This window comes from Diadema setosum, chromosome 20 (genome assembly GCF_964275005.1).
Source record: "Diadema setosum chromosome 20, eeDiaSeto1, whole genome shotgun sequence".
NCBI lineage: Eukaryota > Metazoa > Echinodermata > Echinoidea > Diadematoida > Diadematidae > Diadema > Diadema setosum.
Genome location: NC_092704.1, coordinates 13,840,684 through 13,855,114, shown reverse-complemented (window position 1 = coordinate 13,855,114; position 14,431 = coordinate 13,840,684). Strand labels below are relative to the sequence as shown.

Below are 14,431 nucleotides of genomic sequence, written 5' to 3'. Positions count from 1 at the left end.
ATGTATTTTGGAGGGAGTCCATGCTGCTTGAGTGGGGGGGGGGGGGGGGAGAATTCAAACTCAAGCACTGGAATGGAGGCTTTATTTTGTTTTTGTTTTGTTTTTTAAATCTTCTTTCGGCAGGCAATCTATTATAAAAAACAGAAGTGCTGGAGTCTCTGAACATAGCATTACATGGCAACAGACATAAACATAGTGTTTCATGTCCATGACCAAGCTTTTTCTTCTTGCGGTACAAAAGTGGTTGTCACCTTGATGACAACCAGAAATGATGTTATGTGTGTACCAGTATACATTCCATGTTGCAACTTGAAGATACCCCAGGGCACCGTTTCATGAAAGTTGTCAGTCTATGACAATTTCAATAAAATCCTTGGTTCTGATTAGCTGAGAAGCTCTAGTCAATGACTGTTTAATACCACACTGGTACTAGTGGTAGTTGTCACATACTGACAAATTGTCATGGCTGACATTTTCCATGGAACGGTGCCCTGAAGACAGTGATACGAAATATAAAATATAGTTGTTCCTTTCTGTTTGAAGCACTTACAATACGTACTTCACTTTAAATACATGTACACCAAACAAGGCTTGCTCACCAGCATGTCCCTCGTGATACACCAGGGAATTACTACATTTTTTTTTTCTTTTTTAAATCAATACCCTCATCATCATGGTTATGAAAGTGAAACCTCATTCATTGCATTGTGTACTCCTGTACTTTTTCTCTTTTTTTTTTGCGAGCACCATTGGTAGCATAGATGGATAGCACTGTATCTGATTCACAGTGCTGAGCATTTGGAAGAACAATCCACAGCAATGTCAAAAGCAGTAAGATGGTCATGAAATAAAGGTGTACACCACTTTGCTCTTGATTTAAACAATGTGGGCATTTATGAAAATGTCATTTATATTCAAATAAAATTCTGGGGAAACAGATAAATAGAAACAAGCAAGCAGCAATCTAAAAGGTCTATTGTAATGTAAAACCTAACACTTTATTTCTCTGGGCATATTTGAACCAATACATTGGGAGCATACGGTGCATTTGAACTGATACATTGGGAGCATGTATTTGCTGTCGAATAAAATCAAACAGAATATTGGCAACGATACCATAAACTTCAATCTCAATAGATCTTCTGACTACATTGTATTTTCAGCCCGGTATGCACCTTGTTTAATATTGTAAATTGACAAGAACTTAGGACTTGAGAAATGAAGGAGCAACATAACACTTGAATCATATTAATCCGTGTTGGTGGATGTAATGTACAGGACAGTTTTGGCAAACACACAATCATTTGAATGTGTAGCATCCATGTTCTACAAAACTACAGTTGAAGTCTTCTAGTAGTAAACCTGTAACAAGTACAACTTGTACATTTGGGCAATTCCACGGTAACTGACGTTACACGTAAGGATTTTCATGAAATTGTTTACCTTGTAGTTTTGTGAATGAAAGCACCTTGGGCTTGCAATTAGCATTGATGAATAAGTTCATGAGAATGAAGAAATAGGTGGAAAGTTTTTCTCTCAAATTGCATTTCTTATCACATAGCAAGTGAAAATGTGTCGGTAACTGACGTTACGGAAAAAGGACATGGGAAATTATGGTGTAGATGTAAATGGAAATATCTCATGTCCCTGACTTTTAGCCTTTATGTGTTTAATATGGCAATACACCTAGGTTCTTAGGAACAGGTGTGCAAAATAATGTGCACTTTAGTTGTCTCCTTTTACCACCATGCCAATTTCAGTGAAGGCATGACGGTAACTGACGTTACGCTTACATTTGCCATAGGGTTTACACATGCAAAATCATGATTGGGAATAGCTATGTGATATTTCATAATTCTGACCATTCAGAATGATTTGGTTGATATGGAGTCATACCTTGGTTCATCAGTCATAAATACACTATGAAATGAAACAGTAGTCCATTTTCTTTGTGTTCTATGAAAACTTAAAGGTAAACATGTCGGTAACTGACGTTACGTAACTGACGTTACACATACTTCGCCGTGGGGTTTACAGAGAACTAATTCATTTAACAGGTTATTATACTGCTGCAATGTACCAGTGACAATCCCAGGCAACTACAGCAACAAATTAAAACAAATCTAAAGACACAAATAATATTGGGTGGGCCCTTAGGGGCACCCCCCCCCCCCCCATGCCATAGCACAGTTGGGCAAAAATAATGTAAATGCACATGAGGATATTTCTTGACATTTGTCTGAAGATTTAATTTTTATTCAACATTTATGATTACACAGAGCCATTGATAGATTAAGCAGTTCCAAGTATAAATATATTGACATGACTAAGGGCTTTTTTGTTTGTTTGTTTGTTTGTTTTTTAATGAACAGGAAAGTTTTTATCTACATAGAGTGCTCCACCCATAATACCTTGTAGTACTACACAAAACATGGATATCTTTGTGCTTGAAAAAAATATCAAAATATCTTCCAGGTCATGGGGAAAAAAACATGTATCAACTCATAAATATGCATAAATATGTATGAAATCTATTGTGATATATTTCTCCTTCTTTTCTTTATTTTACTCCTGATGATCTCCATCATCAATTGATCTAAATGAAAAGTGTCGCACTTTTAATATTTCTCTGTGAAGGAGAAAAATAAATGCTTTTTTTGGTCAAAAGAGCATTGTTGTTTTATTCCTAGCTTGAAGTAATTTAACTGTTTTTCTTTTCCTTTTCACTGATATATCACGGCTTGCAAATACAGTACATTTGAGATACCAAGAAATCAGACTTTGCAACGAAAGAATACTAAAATCAATATAAAAAACTCTTCCTGTTCATAATTATCATGTGTTGTATTACAAAATGTCCCTGCATGAATAGAATAAAGTAATCAACAAATACACACTGTATGAACAATTTTTTTAAAACCCTATAGAATCCTCTCTCACTTTGAGCAACATCAGTGTTAAGTGTCAAACAATAATGAGTACATGCCTTACGTACCATAATACAAGATGAGCCATGTTAACTACACCACACATTTAAGTGCAAGAGAAGAAATATCTGTTTGTGCATTTGCCTTGAGGCAGAAACTTGACTAAGCTTCCTGAAAAAAAAAAAATGCCTGCAAAAGCAAACATTGGTGAAGATTGTTAAACTGTTGGTATACAGCTGTGCAGAAGTTTGTTTGTTTGTTTGTTTGTTTTTTATAGAAAATGTGGTTAACATGCAATCATGTCACTGATTAGGCCTACAAACTTTGGTAGCTTTATCATCCCGTAAGGCTGGGAATGTACTAATTTGAGTGCATATACTGCACGTGGCAAACCAAACTTCCAGATTATTTAACCTTAAACTTGTGCCGAATCAAAAATCGAAAGCTCAAGCCCCCCCCCCCCCCAAAAAAAAAAAAGATAATCATGGTAAATGAATGAATAAATGAATTTAGAAATAAAATAAAATAAAATAAAAATATCCATGGACATACCATGGTAATGACATCATTTCCTATGAAAGGGATTGCTGCTCTTTGTTGTAAGTTGACTTCCCAGATGTATTGAAATGGCCAAAAGTCAAAAAATTTGCCTCGGTTATAATTACTGTCATGGTAACTGACGTTACATACTCGTGTATGACGTTTCGGTAACTGACGTTACACATTTTGTAGTGTTCATTTTGACTCTCCAGTATGCCAAGTATCCTTATTTCTGGTATTAAAATAAAGGCATATGGGCATACATTAGAAATCCCAAGTTACATCATACAGCTCACTTCCTTTGATGAATAAACTTAAAAATTCCTTGTTTTTGGTAACTGACGTTACATCCATCATTATCATAGTAATTAACAGTTTTTATCAAATTCTTTAAAGCTACCATCTTTTTTTTCTATTGTGTGGTAAAAGACTTCTCTGGTAACTGCATACATATGAAAGATTGTTGTTTAGAGTACTAATAAAGTGGATATACAGAGAGTAAGTTATGCGACAATACACTCTTTTCACCATTGAGTTATAGGCATATTTTGGCAGCCATTTTGAAAATCAAAATGGCCGCTTTTATTGAAAAACATAATGATTCTTAAAACTTCAACTCAAGTACTGTCTGAAAATGTATGGTGTTTGAAACAAATATCATTTTGAATTTTTGGCACCTGTGTCCTAGTTACCGTGGAATTGCCCATTTGTATAACAACACTGGAGAACCATAAACCCAGTTTCCAAAGTAAAACCTTTCGCATCATACATTGTATCTCATAAAGTGGACCCAATTCACTATTATATTAATAGTATCAATGAATTTATACTATGACTTTACCTAAAGCTGGAAAGCAAGGTACATAATGATAAACACTGTAACTGTGCATGTTTTTCCTGAAAGACAGTCACAAAAATGTTGATGAGACTAGTTGGGATGTAGCTATAGATATGGTCACTATAGGGCTTGAAATTTGTACAAAGCACCGCTTTCATTCATTACAACAAAGTGGCAAAATCAAAACATCCAAGGTTAAGATATAATATTTACAATTTGCAATGTCAATATACATGTACATTGTACGTAAAATATTACATATTTAAAACATCTTATTCACACAAATGTAATAAAATCAATTTGTCAAACCATAGCCAACTTTTGTTGGATCAAACATTTCTCCATCACAGTTCTCACTATATAATCTGCTAGACAAGACGTCACTAGAGTTATGTTCAAACTGCTACACCATGTACAATTCACCAAAACAGTAGGGTCTACACGGTGTACAAAAACAGAGCACTGTGTAATCCTATTGGATTCATAATGACTAGAAGTCACTAAAGTTATGTTCACACTTCATACTGCGTACAAGTCATTAAAAAAAAACAAAACAACACCACTATGTATTCCTACTGGATTCACGATGACTAATCTTTTTTTTTTTTTGTCTGTACTAACTGCTCTTAAAAAACAGAAGATATCAATCACTTTACATAGTTCTAAAAATAACGATGACGGTTAAAGATATTACAAGTACAGTTGAGAACTTTCCAAATAGGTGTGTATCTTCCTTAGGAGGTTATGACCTACATGTATCAAAAACTATAATTAATAGAACTCTCTTCACAATTTCTGAGCCAAAAGGTTGATACACAAGCACCACTGTGTGAGAGCGAAAAGACTTGCGAGTGCTAACAACTTTCATTGCTCTTTACTCTCGCTATCCTATTGAGGGAACCCTCCAGACTCAAGGTTCAAGAGTTTATATGCTACGAGAGCAACATGCACAATGCATATGGTGTACATTGTATATTGTATACATGCTATAAAAGTGCACTGCACAGAAACTTCCCACACCAGGTCTATGTGTTTGATGCATATTTGTGTTCATGTACAATGTATACTCCTGGTATGATATACAATAATGTACATGTGTGTGTGTGTGTGTGTGTGTAATGTTTTTTTGATTCACTTTCTTTGAATACAACTAATTATATTGACCAATATAAACTAGATATTACTTGGGACTCTTACATAACTGCTTCATCTAAAGTTGTACTGGCACCTCCCAATGTCAAGTATTACATTTTGAGAGTGCGAGTGTACATATTGCCTTCTACCACTAATACATTGTATATCTTGTTCATCTGCGTTGGCAATCCTCACACATTATTGTATTGTATCAATGTAGTTGTATTCTATCCTCTTTGGCATTATGCATATGTCAAAACATCTTCGCTGAATAATTTGATTTATTTATTAGGTGATCCGAGTATCCTCTCGGATCACCTTCTGTATTTGTACGGATTCTTTGTTGGTTCTTCTTCTTATTTCTGGACAAAAGTTGTGTATCTACTTACTCAAAAAGTTCTCAGAGTATCAATTTCAAACTCATACCATATATGTATCATGTCCCAAAGACGACAAATTTTATGTATCACTGTGATCAGTCGACCGTGACGTCACTATGACGTCATTATATGAAAACACATTTTCATTCATATCTCATTAATGGAATGAAATTTTTCAATGAAATTTACGTCACATACATTTCAAGTTATGCGCATTTTACTCATATTCTCAAAAGTCATGTTTTCTCTTAAAACGTGCGCGTACGCGCGCGTTAAAATATTTGTATTCTCAAATCGAGCTCAAATTTTTTTTGCACACGTTTCAGACCATTTAGAGCATTTTTTGAAAAATTGAAAAAATTGGACGGACGCGTACGCGCGCGCACATATACGCACGTACAGCTCATACGCAATAGAAATTCCCCGTTTTTTCACTTTGATCGGATGTCTGAAATGTCAAGGAATATTTCTACCAAGTTTCAAGTCAATCCCACTCAAAATGACGTCATACGGGTCCGTCAAAGTTGAAATTCCGCGCGCGCGTCAATGGCGATATACAGTGCAACAATGCCAAAAAACTGCCGATTTTAAATCCGATTTTACTCGTCAGGATGGACGGTGACCCCCCATTTTCTTTACATATTCTGAAAGCTGATGAGTTGTACATGTCATTTCATGGGTTGGCAATGCTGGAAAAATGATTAAAATATATCAAATTTCTTAATAAAGTTAAAAAAGTAAATTTTCAAAATGACGTCATCAAATTTCAAGTTCATTCAAGCATGTCTCACTTATTCTTTCGTTGATTTTCGTCCAAATTTTAATATGTTGTAGCTTATTAAATGGTCTTTCAGATATATAATAACAACAATTTGATTGGATGACGGCATCACCTCGTAAAAAGGGATTAAAAGTAACATTGTTAAATTTGACCAGTTTACGTGTTATCTCTATGGGAGTGCAGTTTTTCTGGAAATGAAAACTGACATGACTATCTTTATCGAGCACTAGCTCACTTATGCTTCGGTGAATTTCTCCCATATTTTAGTATGTTGTAGCTGAGACTTTGGGCTATCGCAAATGTGCCCTTCGTTTTTTCATACGGAGTCGGCATCATGCCCAAAAACTTGGTTGAAATTAAAGCTTATCTTCCATGTATTTTCATATTCCTTTCTTTCTGCAACTTTCTTTGCAATAACTCAAGAAAAACAAGCTCTATCAGCCCAATATTTTGCACATGTTTAGTTTATGTCACGTACATTATTTCATAAAATAACAACTACTTGATCGGGCACCTTCTTGGGTTTGTAAATTAGGGTCAAAGGTCAAAAATGTTTCATCCTGTATCTTGGTGAATACATGTCTTATCTTTCCCATATTTTGCATACGTAAAGACCATGTTACAAGAATCATTTCACAAAATAACCACTTTTTGCTCAGACGCCATCTTGTCTGTGCAAAGTAGGGTCAAAGGTCATATGTACTTCTTTCTTTATCTTCATTATGACGTGTTATCTCTATGGGAGGGAATTTTTCTAGATGTGAAAATTGACATGATTGTCTTTATGGACGACTAGCTCAATTACCCTTCGGTGAATTTCTTCCAGATTTTAGTATGTTGTAGCCAATGTAATACTCTTTAAGTTTTGTTCGTCAAAGTTTTAATCGGATGATGTCTTCACCACGTGAAAATGGATATAATGTAACCTTGTCAAATTTAACCAGTTTACGTGTTATCTCTATGGGAGGGAATTTTTCTGGAAATGAAAATTGACAAGACGGTCTTTATCGAGCACTACCTCACTTACTCTTCTGTAAATTTCTCCCAGATTTTAATATGTTGTAGCTGAGACTTTGGGCTATCATCAGTGATTCTCCATTTTTTTTCATACGACGCCGAGATCACGTCAAAAAACCTGGTTGACATCAAACTTATCTTCGATGTATTGAGATATTTCTTTCTCTCTGCAACTTTCTTTGCAATAACTCAAGAAAAACAGCCCCTATCATCCCCATATTTTGCACATGTTTAGTTTATGTCACGTACATTATTTCATAAAATAACAACTACTTGATCAGACACCATCTTGGGTATGTAAATTAGGGTCAAAGGTCATAAATGTTTTAACCTGTATCTTGGTGAATACATGTCCTATCTTTCCTATATTTTGCACACGCAAAGGCCATGTTACAAGAATCATTTCACAAAATAACCACTTTTTGCTCAGATGCCATCTTGGCTGTGCAAAGTTGGGTCAATGGTCAAATATACTTCATTCTGTATCCTCGTTATAGTGTATACCGAATTTGGTAACAAAGATAGCACACCTGACTCTCTTTTCTAAATGAGAATCCAAATATCACACGTCCAATGTCTCTAAACACAGATGAAACTTATATGGTCATGCCTATTGCGATCAGGACTCGAATCATTGATTAAAAAAAATCGGATCACCTAATTTGTCAGTCTTGACAAATTCCAAGTCTAGTTGGGTCTTCTTCTTCTTCTTTCTTTATTTCTGGACAAAATTTGTGTATCGATTAGCTCAGAAAGTGTTCTTCCTATCAATGTCAAAATTATACCATATATGTATCATGTCCCAAAGACGACGGGTCAAATAAAATCATAGTGATCAGTCGACCGTGACGTCACTATGACGTCATTATATGAAAACACATTTTCATTCATATCTCATTAATGGAATGGAGTTTTTCAATGAAATTTACGTCACATATATTTCAAGTTATGCGGATTCTACTCATATTCTCAAAATTCATATTTTCTCTTAAAACGTGCGCGTACGCGCGCGTAGAAATATTTGTATGCTCAAATCGAGCTCAAAATTTTTTTGCACACGTTTCAGACCATTTGGAGCATTTTTTGAAAAATTGAAAAAATTGGACGGACGCGTACGCGCGCGCATATATACGCACGCACAGCTCATATGCAATAGAAATTTCCCGTTTTTTCACACTTATCGGATGCCTGAAATGTCAAGGAATATTTCTACCAAGTTTCAAGTCAATCCGACTCAATATGACGTCATACAGACCCGTCAAAGTTGAAATTCCGCGCGCGCGTCAATGGCGATATACAGTCCAACAATGCCAAAAAACCGCCAATTTCAAATCCGATTTTACTCGTCAGGATGGACGGTGACCCCCCATTTTCTTTACATATTCTGAAAGCTGATGAGTTGTACATGTCATTTCATGGGTTGACGATGCTGAAAAAATGATTAAAAGATATCAAATTTCTTAATAAAGTAAAAAAAGTAAATTTTCAAAATGACGTCATCAAATTTTAAGTTCATTCGAGCGTATCTCACTAATCCTTTGCCAATTTTCACCTAGATTTCAGTATGTTGTAGCTTATTAAATGCTCTTTCGGTAATATAATAACAACAGTTTGATTGGATGACGGCATCATCTCGTAAAAATGGATTAAAAGTAACATTGTTAAATTTGACCAGTTTACGTGTTATCTCTATGGGAGTGCAGTTTTTCTGGAAATGAAAACTGACATGACTATCTTTATCGAGCACTAGCTCACTTATGCTTCGGTGAATTTCTCCCATATTTTAGTATGTTGTAGCTGAGACTTTGGGCTATCGTAAGTGTGCCCTTCGTTTTTTCATACGGAGTCGGCATCATGCCCAAAAACTTGGTTGAAATTAAAGCTTATCTTCCATGTATTTTCATATTCCTTTCTTTCTGCAACTTTCTTTGCAATAACTCAAGAAAAACAAGCTCTATCAGCCCAATATTTTGCACATGTTTAGTTTATGTCACGTACATTATTTCATAAAATAACAACTACTTGATCGGACACCTTCTTGGGTATGTAAATTAGGGTCAAAGGTCAAAAATGTTTCATCCTGTATCTTGGTGAATACATGTCTTATCTTTCCCATATTTTGCATACGTAAAGAACATGTTACAAGAATCATTTCACAAAATAACCACTTTTTGCTCAGACGCCATCTTGTCTGTGCAAAGTAGGGTCAAAGGTCATATGTACTTCTTTCTTTATCTTCATTATCACGTGTTATCTCTATGGGAGGGAATTTTTCTAGATGTGAAAATTGACATGATTGTCTTTATCGACGACTAACTCAATTACCCTTTGGTGAATTTCTTCCAGATTTTAGTATGTTGTAGCCAATGTAATACTCTTTAAGTTTTGTTCAATCAAAGTTTTAATCGGATGATGTCTTCACCTCGTGAAATTAGATATAATGTAACCTTGTCAAATTTAACCAGTTTACGTGTTATCTCTATGGGAGGGAATTTTTCTGGAAATGAAAATTGACATGACGGTCTTTATCGAACACTAGCTCACTTACTCTTCTGTGAATTTCTCCCAGATTTTAATATGTTGTAGCTCAGACTTTGGGCTATCGTGACTATTGTCACAGGAGAAATGTATTTGGTTTTTTTGTTTCTATTTTATTAGAATATATACCAGTGAATAGAGTAGGAACAGTTGCCATTGCTGGTGTAGTATAAGTGCGTTGAAATGTGATGAAGCGCGATTTGTGTTGTAACAAAATGACGAGTGTGGTTTTTTTAACCCACTGCAGAAAGCTGTGTGGGGAATGCGATGAGACAAAAGCGATGCGACAAAAGGGTGGAATTTCCACAGGTGCCAGATTCCGCGGGCGAGCCGTCCAGGGTTTCTATGTAGTACATTGTGTAGTTTTGTACATGACAGGGTAAGAATATTTTAAGTGTGTGACAGACTGAGCAGGGATGTGGTCGAAGGAGGAGTCGTAGCAGAACCTCGCCAGTTATTAATCCTTTTAAGCCAGTCTGGACCACTTGAAGCCAGGGTTCTTTTTCCTCTCTACGGAGAAGAATACTCTCCATACAATCAGCAGTAAGTACTCTCGGTTATTTGTGTATTTCTTTGTTTTTTTATACAGGAACAATAATGATGTGACATGAAACGCATTATTTGTCATGTATGCCGTGTGATATTGAATATCACTAACGTGATGGTGAAAACAGCGTTATAACAACATGATATTAGTGAAGTTAGGTATGAATAAGACTGATACATTGATGTGTACTGTTTAGAGTACATGTTACATCGTGCTATTATACGAAATTGAGTATTTAAGCATCAAGATTTATGTACAAAAAAGTCAGATGCCCGTAGTATGTAAGGTTTCGTGACACTGCTTTGATAATTTAGATGGCAACTGGGTTTCGGGACTTCGCCCCAAAGTCGGCAATGCCATTCCAGATGCGGTGAAGGTTGCTGTCAACTACGATACCGGCCAGTGGAAAACCAGTTCACTGGATGTGCTGAACGTTGGCAAAATTACGCTCTTCAATCCGCCTGTCGACACTTCTGTATGCTTTTTCGCGTCCAGCAACATTGGTGATGTACACTGACAATTGAACACTGGATATTTCATGTACGGTACTAGGAACAGTGGCCAAACAAGTTAACTGGCGATGTTATACGCCCGATTATATTTGAGCTGGCTCATCACGTTGCAATTTGGAGAGGAGTGAGATGTTCATTAGTGCCTAAGATACACGTCAATAATGTATTTTTTTTTTCATCATATATGGTGCGACCGTGAGGTGTTCTTTTTTTTTTGTGTGTGCGTGCATGACTGACAAGATAAAGGGATAAGAAGCCCGAATGATTATTAGCTCAGCAAGAGCTTGTTGAGTTTATGTCCCTTTCACGTGCACGCCTTCCTATGGCGAATTGTGAGTGATGTACCTGGAAGTTTGTTTGAGGAACCGTGTATAGTGAGCTCGAGCATTTGATGCTCCATTGTGATGCTCTTTTCGTAGCATTTGGAGAAGGTTGAGTGAATATATATATATATTTTTGTTGTTCGATAACATAGATAACTTAGAAGTTAAACACTTAATGATATATCAGTAGGAGGATATGTAGTCGCTTCATGTGTACCACTAGGACCATATAAGTGGGGGTGGTATATGTTAATGGAGTAACGATTACCGGCCGTGTGTATAGTTACAATTATAATTTCTACCCCCCCTTCTTTTTTGAGGAAGTGTTACAAGTGTTATCGAATCGTGTAAAACATGAGTATACTAGCCCATGTTAGTTAGCTAGGTCCCATACTCGCCCTAAGTGAAAGGTGAGTTGCAGAAGTGGTGTAACAACGTACTGCAACAGTTGTAACAGTAGTAAGGGCGACGGAGTGGTTATTGATGTAAAGATATCACGGCAGGTTCATATCAGGAACCTGAGATATCCCATAAGGTACTTGTGTATGGATTTGAGTATCAAAATTCGTGTACACGAATGTGCAACTCAGTTGATGAGATATACGTTAACGATATTTTGAAGTTGTGAAGTCCTGAGGGTTGTTGTGTTCGAATAAACACTACAGATTGGTTGAGATACTAGATCAGTAAGTGGCATGTGTGATTATATCCGACTCTGGTTTAACCCATGTGACAACTATACCCTCCATTTTTTCATACGACGCCGAGATCACGTCAAGAAACTTGGTTGAAATCAAACTTATCTTCGATGTATTGAGATATTTCTTTCTTTCTACAACTTTCTTTGCAATAACTCAAGAAAAACAGCCCCTATCACGCCCATATTTTGCACATGTTTAGTTCATGTCACGTACATTATTTCATAAAATAACAACTACTTGATCAGACACCATCTTGGGTATGTAAATTAGGGTCAAAGGTCATAAATGTTTCAACCTGTATCTTGGTGAATACATGTCCTATCTTTCCCATATTTTGCACACGTAAAGACCATGTTACAAGGATCATTTCACAAAATAACCACTTTTTGCTCAGATGCCATCTTGGCTGTGCAAAGTTGGGTCAATGGTCAAATGTACTTCATTCTGTATCTTCGTTATAGTTTATACCAGGGAGGTACCTCCCTGGTTTATACCGAATTTGGTACCAAAGATGGTAGACCTCACTCTCTCTTCTAAATGAGAATCCAAATATCACACGGCCAATGTCTCTAAACACAGATAAAATCTATATGGTCATGCCTATTGCGATCAGGACTCGAATCATTGATTAAAAAAAAAAATCGGATCACCTAATTTGTCAGTCTTGACAAATTCCGAGTCTAGTTTTCAAAATTATATTCGCCCTTTGTGAGAAACCTATCCATCCTGTAGTGTGTGAATAAGTGATTTTCAAATCAAATTTGAATTGTTATAGAAACTGCAAGTGGACAAATATAATTTATAGACCAGCAACTTAAGGGGAAAAGGGTAAGTTCAAAAAAAAAAAAAAAAAAAAAAAAAAGAACACAGAAGACATGCTCCAGATGCAGTCCCACTGAAACATTTCTGTGTGTCTCTAAATGCACAATTGCTGGGCAAAATCTCTGAATATATCAAAGGGATGGTACAGCATCGGTAGAGATGAGATTTAGGCTTTTAACTTTTTGCGAGATACGAAGAAAACACTTATGAAATAGTACAGAGCATACCATTTTAAGAGGAATTCAAAGTTTATTTGATGAAAATCAGGCTTGGAATGACTGAAACAGCCAAAAACAAAGTAAAACAAAGCAATTGTAATAAAATGTGGGTCCTACACTTTATTAGAATCACTCTGTTTTGGATATCTCAGCCATTTCAGAACCAATTTTCATCAAATAGACGCTGAATTCCTCATGGAAATGCTCTTTCATATTTCATACGTGGTTTCTCATTAACTCACCAAAAATTGTTAGAAACCAGAAATTACGTCTCAACCAAAACTATACAATCCCTTTAAAAAATCTTATGATAAATTGAAAGGGAAGTAATCCCTAGTGGACTTTACTCAAAACAGAGTATAAGATGAAGGCATAGGCATTATGACATCACACTTCTGAAACAATTGAACTCATATCCTCCTTTTTATGCAGTCTATACAATACATGATGTGTACTGAATCAAAAATAGATAGGATAGTCTGGATTTTTCCAAATACTTGAAACAGGAAGGAAGGGGCTTCACAATACTGAAATTTCACAAATATGACAGTGCAAACATATTTTCTAACTTTGGCATGCATGCTTCCAGTCATAACATTTTTTGTTTATAAATTTAGCTAGGCAAAGATTACAAAAACATTGCATCTCTGAACAATAAAATGAAATTGACCAATGATTACACAAGTATTGCTGCCAAGTTTGGGCACTGAAGGGCAATCAAAGATCTCACATTCTGGTCTATTAAGTATGGTTTGGAAACTCACCAAAAAGCAAAAACAGAGACATGACATGAAAGGAAATGAGGATTTTAACATGCAAACGCCATTTGTCAACAAACTTTGAAGGATCAAATTTCTATTAAAATATCAGTTTGTGCGCATGCAAACACTTGTTCACCACATATTCATGGTTTTTAGCAGGTGGGTAATGTTTTCAGTTTTACATGATCACCATGAATGAAGTGTCATGAGTCAGAAGGGTATATACTTTTTTTTTTAAGGATGTAAAAATATATTCATGTCAAATCTGCACCATGGCTTTAATAAAAGTTGCAAATGCAAATTATATCAAGTTATTAGATCCATTACATTTCCTCTCTTCTTCAAGCTCTCTAAACAAAACATATGTCCTGAGAAAACTAAACTGTCAAAAG

The 14,431-nt window shown here is 35.7% G+C and overlaps 1 protein-coding gene across 1 annotated transcript in view; it reads right to left on the bottom strand.

The window, feature by feature from the left end:
* The window catches only part of LOC140243759 (late secretory pathway protein AVL9 homolog), a 56,094-nt gene that overhangs the window by 16,749 nt on the left and 24,914 nt on the right, over positions 1–14,431 (bottom strand). The gene's annotated exons all lie outside the window — the stretch shown is intronic.